This window comes from Capsicum annuum, chromosome 4 (genome assembly GCF_002878395.1).
Source record: "Capsicum annuum cultivar UCD-10X-F1 chromosome 4, UCD10Xv1.1, whole genome shotgun sequence".
NCBI lineage: Eukaryota > Viridiplantae > Streptophyta > Magnoliopsida > Solanales > Solanaceae > Capsicum > Capsicum annuum.
Genome location: NC_061114.1, coordinates 67,157,845 through 67,169,212, shown reverse-complemented (window position 1 = coordinate 67,169,212; position 11,368 = coordinate 67,157,845). Strand labels below are relative to the sequence as shown.

General features: G+C 32.8%; 1 long non-coding RNA gene across 2 annotated transcripts; it reads left to right on the top strand.

Moving 5' to 3' along the window:
- The first annotated feature begins 1,819 nt into the window (after nt 1–1,819).
- LOC107868002 lies at nt 1,820–6,377 on the top strand. Of its 2 annotated transcripts, XR_007054948.1 has the most exons (6): nt 1,834–1,979; nt 2,987–3,044; nt 3,820–3,871; nt 5,356–5,414; nt 5,574–5,869; nt 6,200–6,377. It is a non-coding gene; the product is annotated as an uncharacterized LOC107868002 (long non-coding RNA). The 2 variants fall into 2 exon arrangements; XR_001673525.2 differs by lacking the exon at nt 6,200–6,377 and having other exon boundaries at nt 1,820–1,979; nt 5,574–6,108.
- Nucleotides 6,378–11,368: the final 4,991 nt, after the last annotated feature.

Below are 11,368 nucleotides of genomic sequence, written 5' to 3'. Positions count from 1 at the left end.
TAACCCGGATTTCAAAGATTTTACCCGGTAAAACTCAAAAATAGTTTTTCTTCGATTTGAACCTCATTTTTGACTCGATTTAACTTGAGTTTTCAGATGTAGGTTCCTAAAAATATGGGGAACATATTTTTAAAATAAGGTTCTAATTTTTTCCTTCTTTTTTGGAAACACGTTTTGGTGGCCTGCTTTGACTCCGAACCAAAAGTAGTCAATATGGGTATCATTGGTTTTATTTTGATGCGTAGATTTCATATTTAATGTTTTTAGTGGAGTTTGGGATCATTCGTGAAAAGTAAGATCGTGGGTTCAAGTGTAGCGGATCGGTTTTGGCTTTTGAGGTAGGTTACAACTTAACTCTTTTAGACTGGATTGGGTAGTAAATGATGGTACAAAATGCATGTTAAGGGTGGGAACTAATCATGAAAAATAGCTATCTATACGTTGTGCCTGTGTGGGGCTTATATGTGATGTAATTGTCGAAATTGAGATATTATGTGATATGTGTGACCGTGTGGGGTCCTATGTAATATTGATAGCCTTGAATACATATGAATAATTGTATTATGTTGTTAAAATACTAATGTGGTACCATTGATGTATTGTGATTATATTCATACTTTATTGACAAATGGGACATGTGAAAATTCATGGATGATACAAAAATAATGAGCGGATATTGGCTCATGTGGTTGTTTGTGGAAATACTCACTGTGATTGTTTGTGAGCATTACATCTTCATATCATACTCATTCATGAAATATTGGTACCATCGTGGCAATATCTGAGAAACACTGACAACAACTTTTTAAGAGATATTATAACACCTTATAAAACCCTTTTTGAGAGATGTATTAAAAAGGAGATATGAGATATGTAGATTGTATACGGGTTGATGAACCCCCCATGGGTCCTACGTCGTGAAGCTTTAGCTCCATAGGTGTATACGGGGATTGCGCAACTATCCCGATGGTTGTGCGACGACCTCGTGCATTATCATCATCATTATATATATTGCACTTACTTTATTGTGTTATGCTGTGTTGTATTGGAATATTGACTTTTCATCTATGTATTTATCGTATCTTCTTTGAATTGCATTTGATGATCTTGTATATGCATGCCTCTTTTGTTCTTTTTATATTTGATATAATACGTACTTTTGTTCTATGTTGGTGTGATGTTGCAATATATGTGAGATATATTAGAACTGTTAATGCAAACGGTGTGGGTTACCATTGTGGGATATTTTATGATTGTAGGTGACGTCCCCTTATTGTATATTTTATATGCTCTATTTACTACTTTGCTTTGTCGGCCTATAATATCTACTGAGTACAAGTGGACCATACTCATGCCTACTGTGCCCTTTTGGTGGAGGTCCTAGCTCGAGTGCTTCTCGACTTGATTGACTCGGGCGATTATTAGATCTTCCAAGGTAGCGGTTGGACATTCATGCGTCCGAAGTTCACCTCTACTTTCTATAGTAGTTATGTCTTTATTAGTCTTTCAGAGACAATTATTATTCCTTTGTGGTTACTTTTCTGATGTATTTGACTCTATTGGTAGTTCTTACACTATTGATATCTGGTGTTGGGTATGATTGGTATTTTGAATAAGTTCTTTCCACATTATTATGATGACTTATATGATTCGGTTTCGTTTTAGAAGCCTTACCATAGGATATTTCTGTCTTTTTCTTTTTTTGTATCAATTTGAGTGGTAGATTTACTTGTCAAGATACGCTGCGACAAGTGCGATCGCGACCCTCATTTTTGGGTAGTGACGTAACACTTCCTATCAACAATGCAGATTATGTGGTAATTACACTTCCACCTGTTTCTTTCTTTATTTTTTAACTTTCCCAACATTTTCATTTTCTCTTTGTTTTTTCCTTTCCCAGATTGCATCCCTTACCACTGTTGAGCAGAATGAAGTAATGGAAATTTAGGGGCTGTACAGAGTAAAAGCCTCTTTTCTTGGTATTCGTATATTCTAATAGGCAATCTTCCGATTTTCCTTGTATTTGCCTTTGTGTTTCTAGTGTTATTTCCCCAAATTGTCCATTTTGTGGTTTCAAATTTGGGGGTTTTCATTTTAATTCCTTACTTCTGGTAAATTTTTCCCTTTCTCTTTCTTGTGGTGATTTAATTTCCTATTATCATTTCTGATTCTGCTAAAAGTTTGTTCACTCTGATGAGATTTTTACTACTCCTAATCTCTAACATAATTTATTGCTGCAGTGGATGTTTCTATCTGATTTGCACTTTAATATTTGAAAATATATACCAGCTGGTCCATGTAATTGAGGAATTGCATATTGTTTTGGTTTACTGGTCGTTGCTAATGGTGTACTCCTATTTTTTCAGCAAAATAAAAAAATAACATTAACAGAAAATTAAACTACAATAACACATTTAAAAAACTATGAGAGTATGTTTACAAATATACTTAAAAGATAAAATCCTAACTCATGTTTTCAATTTTAAACTATTTTTTTTCCTCTACTAAAAAATTGCTTATAAGTAGATCTCAACATGATTTAGAAACAATATTAGTACGCCAGTTAATAGGACCAGAAGTACATGCACATGCCTCTGTATGAAGTGATGTGTACAAAAATTGGAAAAGTATGATGTTGTCATGGCTGCTCAATAAACCTTGCATTGAACGTTAGTTGATTATTTCTTGCTTTTTGGAGTTTTAGTAATGACTTCACTTTAATAGATCGTTTTCATCTTATTAAAACTTTTGGTGTTTTAGAAATTGCTTAGCATAGATAAAACTTGTTTAGTTTGTCCTTATGTATAGTCATGTTTAACATGTTTACCTCCAATGTGAAATTGGAATTTCGCGCCCCAGTTATTAGGTTGTCCAAGATAGTGGAAAACTCAATACCCGTTCTGGGCTCAACTGCATGTACGAACAATGTTTATTCTCTTATCAAATGTTAAGTCACCGTTGTTGAAATTTTGTCATTTTGTTTCAGCTATCAGTTTGTCCGTGGTGGTTGTTGTTCTTATACATGATCTACCATCTCGACTTTGGTAAGTCTCACACTTCTTGGTGCTTTAATCTCTCTTTCACTTCGGCATAAGTGGTGTCATGTTACACTCATCTTACCACATACGTATTTGATTGGTACTAATATTACTGTGGATATGTTACATTCACTAATGTCTGGTTGGATATGTTACCGTATTACAAAGTTAAAATGGATTGCCCTTTTCTCTTTTTCTCAGGGTGTTTACTCTTTTCTATATGTCTTCTCTAACTTAATTTGCTAGAAGACAGACGCCTAAAACCAAATAGTCATAACAGAATAAGCATATCTTTTCAGCTTGGTAGCAAAGTGGACTTCAGTCTCAACAATTTGACCTATAATTAACGCGTTTCAGGAACCACACCACTCAATTAACTGAACCAAATATTAAGTCAGAAATGAAACAGTCTAATTGGACAGTCCAGTTAAGTTGGAATTGCAATATAGAGGAGTTATCGTCAAAGTGGTCCAGTTCCTGCTGAACAAACAAAATAATAGCAAGATAAAACCCGAGTAAAGTATGAAAAGCTAAATCTAAAAACTGCATTGAATATCACAAGAATATATATTTCAATTTTCCATTATAGACCAATAGTCATGTTTGACATGTTTACCTCTGATGTGAAACTGGAATTTTGCGCCCAGTTATTAGGTTGTCCAAAATAGTGGGAAACTCAATATCCGTTCTGCACTCAACTACATGTACTAAGAATGTTTATTCTCTTATCAAATATTAAGTCACTGTTGTTGAAATTTTGTCATTTTATTTCTTCTATCAGTATGTGCCGTGGTGGTTGTTGTTCTTATACATGATTGATCATCTCGACTTTGGTAAGTCTCACGCTTCTTCGTGCTTTAATCTGTCTTTCACTTTGGCATAAGTTGTTTCATGCTACACTCATCTTACCACATACGTATTTTATTGGTACTAATATCACTGTGGATATGTTAAATTCACTAATTTCTGGTCTCATATGTTACCATATTACAAAGTTAAATTGGATTAGCCTTTTCTCTTATTCTCAGGGTGTCTACTCTTTTCTATATGTCTTCTCTAACTTAATTTGCTAGAAGACTAATGACTAAAACCAAATAATCATAACAGAATGAGCATATCTTCTTCGATTTATCTTCTTAACATAGCTTTATCAGAAATTTGAGCTGATCGACTTCTTTAGTTGTCTGCTACAACAACACTTTTAAGATTTTATAAAGTACTTTAGGCTTAGGCAATTTTCACTACTATGAAATTGATGTGTAACTCGTGTACAGAAGTTGCCATCCTATCAAATCGCTAATAGTAATCGCTACAATGACTTGTGGTCTCAGATTTGAAATTTGTTTATTGTTTCATTTTGTATCCTCATTTTGGCACTTTTCATCACAGATGTTAGTTGTATTGAGCTGTGATTTGGGTGTTGACATTCTTAGAACTGCTAATTTTTTCATGGAGGAGCATTTTCTTGCATGTGTTGCATTATATACACCATTGTGTAGTTCCAGCAAATCTACATTCTTCTGCAGAATATCATAGATCAGTATTTTTTTTCAGGTGACATGTAAGCTATGTTTACTCCTCTTCTCTCTCATCTCACACACAACATAAATGAACAAATTCTGCCTGACTTGATCGTATGGGGAAAATTTTTAGAGTTGGGTAAAACTAGATGATTTCTTGTCTCAGGATTTGAGGTATCTCTAAGTATGTTTAAGTTCTTCCACTTAGATGTTGCCTCATTTGATTGGGCATTCTTTGATTGTTCGACTTGCCACAAAAGCTGCAAAAAAGCCGAAATGATTCCTAACGTTTCTATAGAATATTTTATCTCGTCATTCAAGAAATTTTTCCTGCCCCAATGGAGACCCTTCCCTATTCCCCCTACCCCCACCCCCAAAAAAATAAAAAAGGAAAAGTAGGAGAAGAAAAGCAAATTTTCTAGGTGTCTTACTTTTGGAAACATTGAGCATCAACATTAATAAAATTTAAGGTTTTGTCCTATTTAAGGTACCTCACTGGGTATGTTGTTGCTGTCCTCTTCAAGGCACCATTGTTTTCATCGGGAAATGGGACAGAAAGCTGCCTAAGTCAACTGGGGTTTTAAGCTGAGTACAAGTAAACAACGAGAAAAGAAAAAGAATTGCATTTCAACTATAAACACAAAACACTTTATGGACAAAGAAAATCAAAAAGTACAATTCAATAAAATGTATCAAGTAAAATTCACACCGCTCGAGATTCAATAACTGTTTTTGTTGCAATAATGATCTAAAGAATGTTTAGTCTTCAATTCTTATTTGTTTTCCTTTCTTTGCAGTTGCAGCTTCCGTGCATAAACTCTCTATTTCTCTTGTTGTACAGTGTTTCCGTTAGTAGGTAATGTTTTCATTACCTGATTCAAATTTGTACAACTTTTGTATATTTATGATTGTATACTTGCTTTCAGTTACTATGGTTGCGCCTAGGAAATCCTAGCTTCCTTTACATTCCATTTTCCTTATATGCTTGACACATTAACTGCTCTTTTATTTGTAGTCTCTGTTTGTTCTCCCTCTTGGACATCTCAACGTAGGCTGGAAGCTGCAAAAAGATATGTGCCTGCTGTAGCTGTATTACTTTCACCGTTTGCCGTTGGAGGTGCAGGAATGCTAGCATTGCTGACCGTTTTTAGAATCTGATTTAATCCAGTATAAGCATAAGCTTATGGGACTAAGGCTACTTGGGGCGCACTCTTGTTATAGTAGTAGTCCGATAATGGGATTACACTGGGCATCTTGTTATTACTGCTGTTGCATCTGTTCATTTTTCCAAAGAGATGGTGCCTTGATGAGGTTGTTTAAAATTATTTATTTTTCAATAATAGTAATCCCAGTACGGTCATAAGGTTGAATAGATATGTTGGCAACGCATAATGAGGCTTGAGAGTAATCGTTGTATAGTAACAATAATCTGAAAAGTATCATAAACTCCATGAATTATGTATTAGTCTTTTATTTTAAATATGTGACATATGGTCAGAATGATGATTGTACATTTTCAGATTGAGGAAAAAACTAGCTCTTTTTTTCCATTTCTTAATACCATTATAATCGTATAGGAGCAGTTTTTGAATAAAGAATGTTGATAGTCTTCAACTCTTATTTGTTTTTCTTTCTTTGCAGTTGCAGCTTTCGTACGCGAACTCTCTATTTGTGTTGTACAGTGTTTCACTTAGTAGGTAATGTTTTTGTTACCAGATTCAAATGAGATGTCTTGTTATTCTGGTTTTTCGTATTTAATGCACTCTATGCTGTTATGTTTTCAATTACATAAAGTAAATTTGTTCTATTTCATTTTTAATCCTATTGTGTAACCATACGTTTTGTTTGAGGAATAAGAAAAATAACAGCCATGAAAAACTATAAAACAAAAATATTGTGAAGTCAAATGTCTAAAATAAAAAGTAAGATAACGGATATCCAAATGGAGAGATATCTTCGACGTCATGTTGCTTTCGCTTACGGAGAAATGCTATATGAGCAAAAACAGGCACTTCTCGAACGACGAAGAGTGCAATATGCTGTAAGAAAGTAGACTACCTCAAAAAATTCTACTGCTAGTGCTTCTAATTCATCATCTCCTTCTTTAGAGGTTGGCAACATGATTCTTCCTCATCCTGCTTTGTAAATTAGGGATAAGCCTTCTGCTTCTACAAATGGTTGGTTAAATCAAATTTCATTTTTACTTCCTATCACCATTTATGTTTAACTTTCACAAATCATAACTTTCACAAATCTAAAATATTGTAGGACGCAAAGCAACATAGATGGGTTGTTGGAATATCGATCAATTACCCTGCTCTCCTACTATTTTAAAAAATATTTCAAATTGTAAATTCTGTGTAGCCAAAAGATTTCAATACGAAACTCCAACCTTCTGTTGTAACAATGGCTCCATAAAATTAGTTTCACACCAACTACCTCCTGCATTTAAACATCTTTATTAGGGCCAGTCTGAACAAACTAAATATTTTCGTACTTACGTTAGAACATACAATAACATGTTTGCCTTTACTTCAGTTGGCGTAAAGTATGATAAGAAGTTGGCAAATATGACTAAAGGTATCTACACATTTAAGGTACAAGGACAAATGTACCATTTCTTATCTAGCCTCACTACTGCAGATAACAAAGAAAAAAATTTACTAACTTTATTTCTATGACAATGAGAATGAGAGAGTAAATAGAATGACCTTCTCAGAAAAATTAGACAAATCTATCATTGAAAACTTAGTGGATATTCTATGAATTAATCCATGCTCTCAGTTTCTCAAACCTTTAACACATATTTCATATTTGTCTAATTTCTATATTGCACGTAAATGTGATTCTACCTTGGATCAACGAACATACAACTTACCCAATGTATCACACGTAACAACTATATGGACTGATGAAGAATTGAATAGTCCTATTTCCACACCACATATTTGTGTTCACACACATAATAACAATAGCCAATTGGTTCACTATTACTATGGTTGCTACGCCTATTTACAATACCCTTTGTTATTTTCATATGGTGAATGTGGATGGCATTGTGGTATACTAAAGATTTTGCAACCAAATAATTCTTCTAGCAATCGTTCTTCCTGCAAACATGAACAACTTCTGCTTGTCACAAACATGTCTTCCATTGATGTATACCTTAATATTGAAGAAGAAATTTTACAAAAAGAACGATAAAAAAAGAACACTATTCCTTGTCATGAATATTATTATTACAAACTTTAAATTAAAGATAATGAAGAAAATGACACTTTACATTCTGGAAGATTATTCCAACAATATTCGCTAGATCAATATATAAAACTCGAAACATAAAGATTGGACTTTTTTTTTTACTTAACCAAGATTTATTTTGAACTTAAATATTAGCGGGACTTATTGATCTATAAATATTAGGATAAAGAGAAGTTTCAAATATTGACTAAAAAATATTCTTGCCTGCTAACTTTACAAGGAGTCCGCAAGATATGTGACGTAGATTCATGGACGCCATTACATTAGTACAATATTTTGGAAAATTGGATATCTTCTTAACAATGACATGTAATCCTTCATGGACTGAAATAGAACATCTGTTGCTGACGACTGATGAAATACAACATAGACCCGATTTAATAAGTCGAGTATTTAAAGCAAAAGTGGAAAAATTAAACTCGGATATTGTTACAATAAAAATATTAGGAAAAGTTGTTGCTTATATGTACACTAGAATTTCAAAAAAGAGGTCTTCATCATGCTCATTTCCTTATTATACTTGAGGATGACTATAAGCTATTAACACCAGAGGCTTATGACAAAATCATTTGTGCTGAAATACCTGAAGCCGACACAAATGAATATTTACACTCTTTGGTTGTTAAAATATGCTGCACGGTCCTTGCGGAAGTTTAAATCCTAACAATTCATGCATGAAAACAAAAGGAACTTGTAAATTTAAATACCCTAAAAATTACGCAAATGAAACATCTAAAGGTGAAAATCATATCCAATTTATAGAAGACGAGACATTGAAAAATTTATAACAGTTAGAACGCAATATCTTGACAATTCATGAATCATACCATACAATCCATATCTACTAAGTAAATTTAACTGTCACATAAATGTCAAAATCTGTGCAACTATTAAAGTCGTTAAATATATCTACAAATACATTTGCAAAGGTCATGATAAAATAAGTTTCAATTTTCAAAGTAATAAAACTAATACATAAACAGGCGAAATAAAAGAATATCATACAGGTAAATGGGTATCACCACCAGAAGCTATGTGGCGTATGTTTGCCATTCCTATTAGTGAAATAAATCCAAATGTGTATCAGCTTCAGCTACATCTTCAAGACTAACAATTTATCTCTTTCAAAATGATTGCAAAATTAAGTTCAATTTTGAACAATCTAGGAAATAAAAGAACAATGCTAACAAAATTTTTCGCAATGAATCAAACAAATAAACACCCCATAGAACTTAATTTACTATACAAAGAATTCTCACAATACTTTGTTTGGTCAATCAGCGATAAAATGTGGACACACAGAAAACAAGGTTATGCTATTGGACGTATTGACAACTGTCATCCAACCGAAGGAGAAAGATACTATCTGCGGTTATTACTAATGAATATACGAAGTCCTAAATCATATAAAAAACTTAGAACTGTAAATGGTATATGTTGTACCACATTTAGAGAATCTGCAGAAAAAAGAGGATTTTTAGCTTCCGATAATAACTTAACTGAATGCTTGTCAGAAGCTACTACTTACCCAATGCCATGTAGTTTAAGTCGCTTATTTGCCATACTATTAGTATATTGTAATCCTGCTAACCCAAAAGCTTTATGAAAAAAATTTGAAAGACCCATGTCTGAAGATTTTACAATTACAACAAATATACGAATAACTAACATTTGTAATATGGTTGTGAACCACATAAACACCATATTACATTCAATGGGACGAAACATAAATGAGTTCAAACTCATATCAAAAATTTTTACACCTTTCACATTTTCTTACAAAATAACGCACGAGTCTAGAGACATCTATTTAGAAAGAAACATAGTTGTGACTGTAGAAGATTTAATACTATATAAAAAACTAAATAGAGAACAACATGCTGCTTATAATGCCATTCTTAATAAAATATTCTCAAATGAATCAGGAGTTTTTTATATTGATGGACCAGGAGGAACTGGAAAAACTTTTTTATACCGAGCTTTACTTGCTACTGTAAGATCCTAAGGACTTATTGCTTTAACTACAACAACTTTGGGTGTTGCGGTTTCTGTACTTCTCAGAGGACGAACTTCTCACTCACGCTTCAAACTTCCTATCGACATAGGTGAAAACTACAATTGTAATATAAGTAAATAAGGTTCACTTGCTGCTTTAATTTAAGATACCAAGTTAATAGTATGGGATGAAGTATCAATGACAACGAAAAAACTTGTAGAGACTTTTGATTTATTGTTGAGAGATCTTATGAGTATAAATATACCTTTTGGTGAAAAAGTTGTTGTTTTTAGAGGTGATTTTAGACAAACGTTACCATTTGTGAAAAGTGGAGTAAAAGAAGATTTCATTTGTGAATGTTTATTGAACTAAGATATCTGAAATTATCTTGAAAGATTTCGGCTGACAAAAAATATACATGCACAATAAGATCCTACATTCTTTGAATATTTACTTAGAATTGGGGATGGAAAAGAATAAGTTAATCACCATAACAAAATTGAGATTCCAGAATTCTTTCTTATTCCTTTTACAAATGAGAAGGAGTTATTAAACAATTTATTAAAACTATTTACCCAGACTTAAACATAATCATGATTGATACATCTGATGTAACATCACGTGTTATCTTAACAACAAAAAATGATTTTGTAAATTAAATTAACCAAATGTTCATAGATCAATTCCCCGGTACTGCTATAACATTCGTCGGTATTGATGAAACTATAGAGCCAAAAGACCAAAGTGAGTTTGAAGATTTCTTACACACTTTGAATCCTACAGGACTGCCTCCTTGTAAGTTAGTTCTAAAGCAAAATTGCCCAGTTATATTACTACACAATTTAAATCCTTCAGAAGATTTATGTAATGACACCCGCTTAATTTGTATTGATTTCAAAACTCATATTATTAGTGCTACAATTTCAAGTGGGGATTTCAAAGGCAAACATATTTTCATTTCCCGTATACCCTTAATATCGCTACAAGATGAAAAATTATCAATTCAATTCAAGAGAACACAATTTCCCATTCGATTACGTTTTGCTATGACTATAAACAAAGCTCAATTTCAAACACTAGATTTTGTTGAAATTTAGTTTTGTGAACTTGTATTTTCACATGACCAACTTTATGTTGCTTTCTCAAGAGCAAAAAACTCAAACTGTGTAAAAATAATAATACGACCAGCAACAACAGATGATCTCGATGATCATTCTATTTACAATATAGTATATAGTGAAATTATTTACAAGGCATTCACTTAAAAATTATTTTGATTGATTCCATGTAAATTTCTTACATTTTGATTTTTACTATTTGCAGTTCATCGACTAACTCCTACTCTGCTCCTACAATCTTAAAGATCCTTATCGTTTGCAGGTAGTCGACTTTAGAGTTACAAATCTTATCAAAGTTGGAAGCACCTCTTCACAAATACGCCTTGTATGTACCTTTGGTTACATGTGTTCAGAGTAAGCATCTAATTCTAGCTAGCATTACATGATATTTTATAGTTGCATTTTCCAAATTTTCTACGCTATGATATAATATCT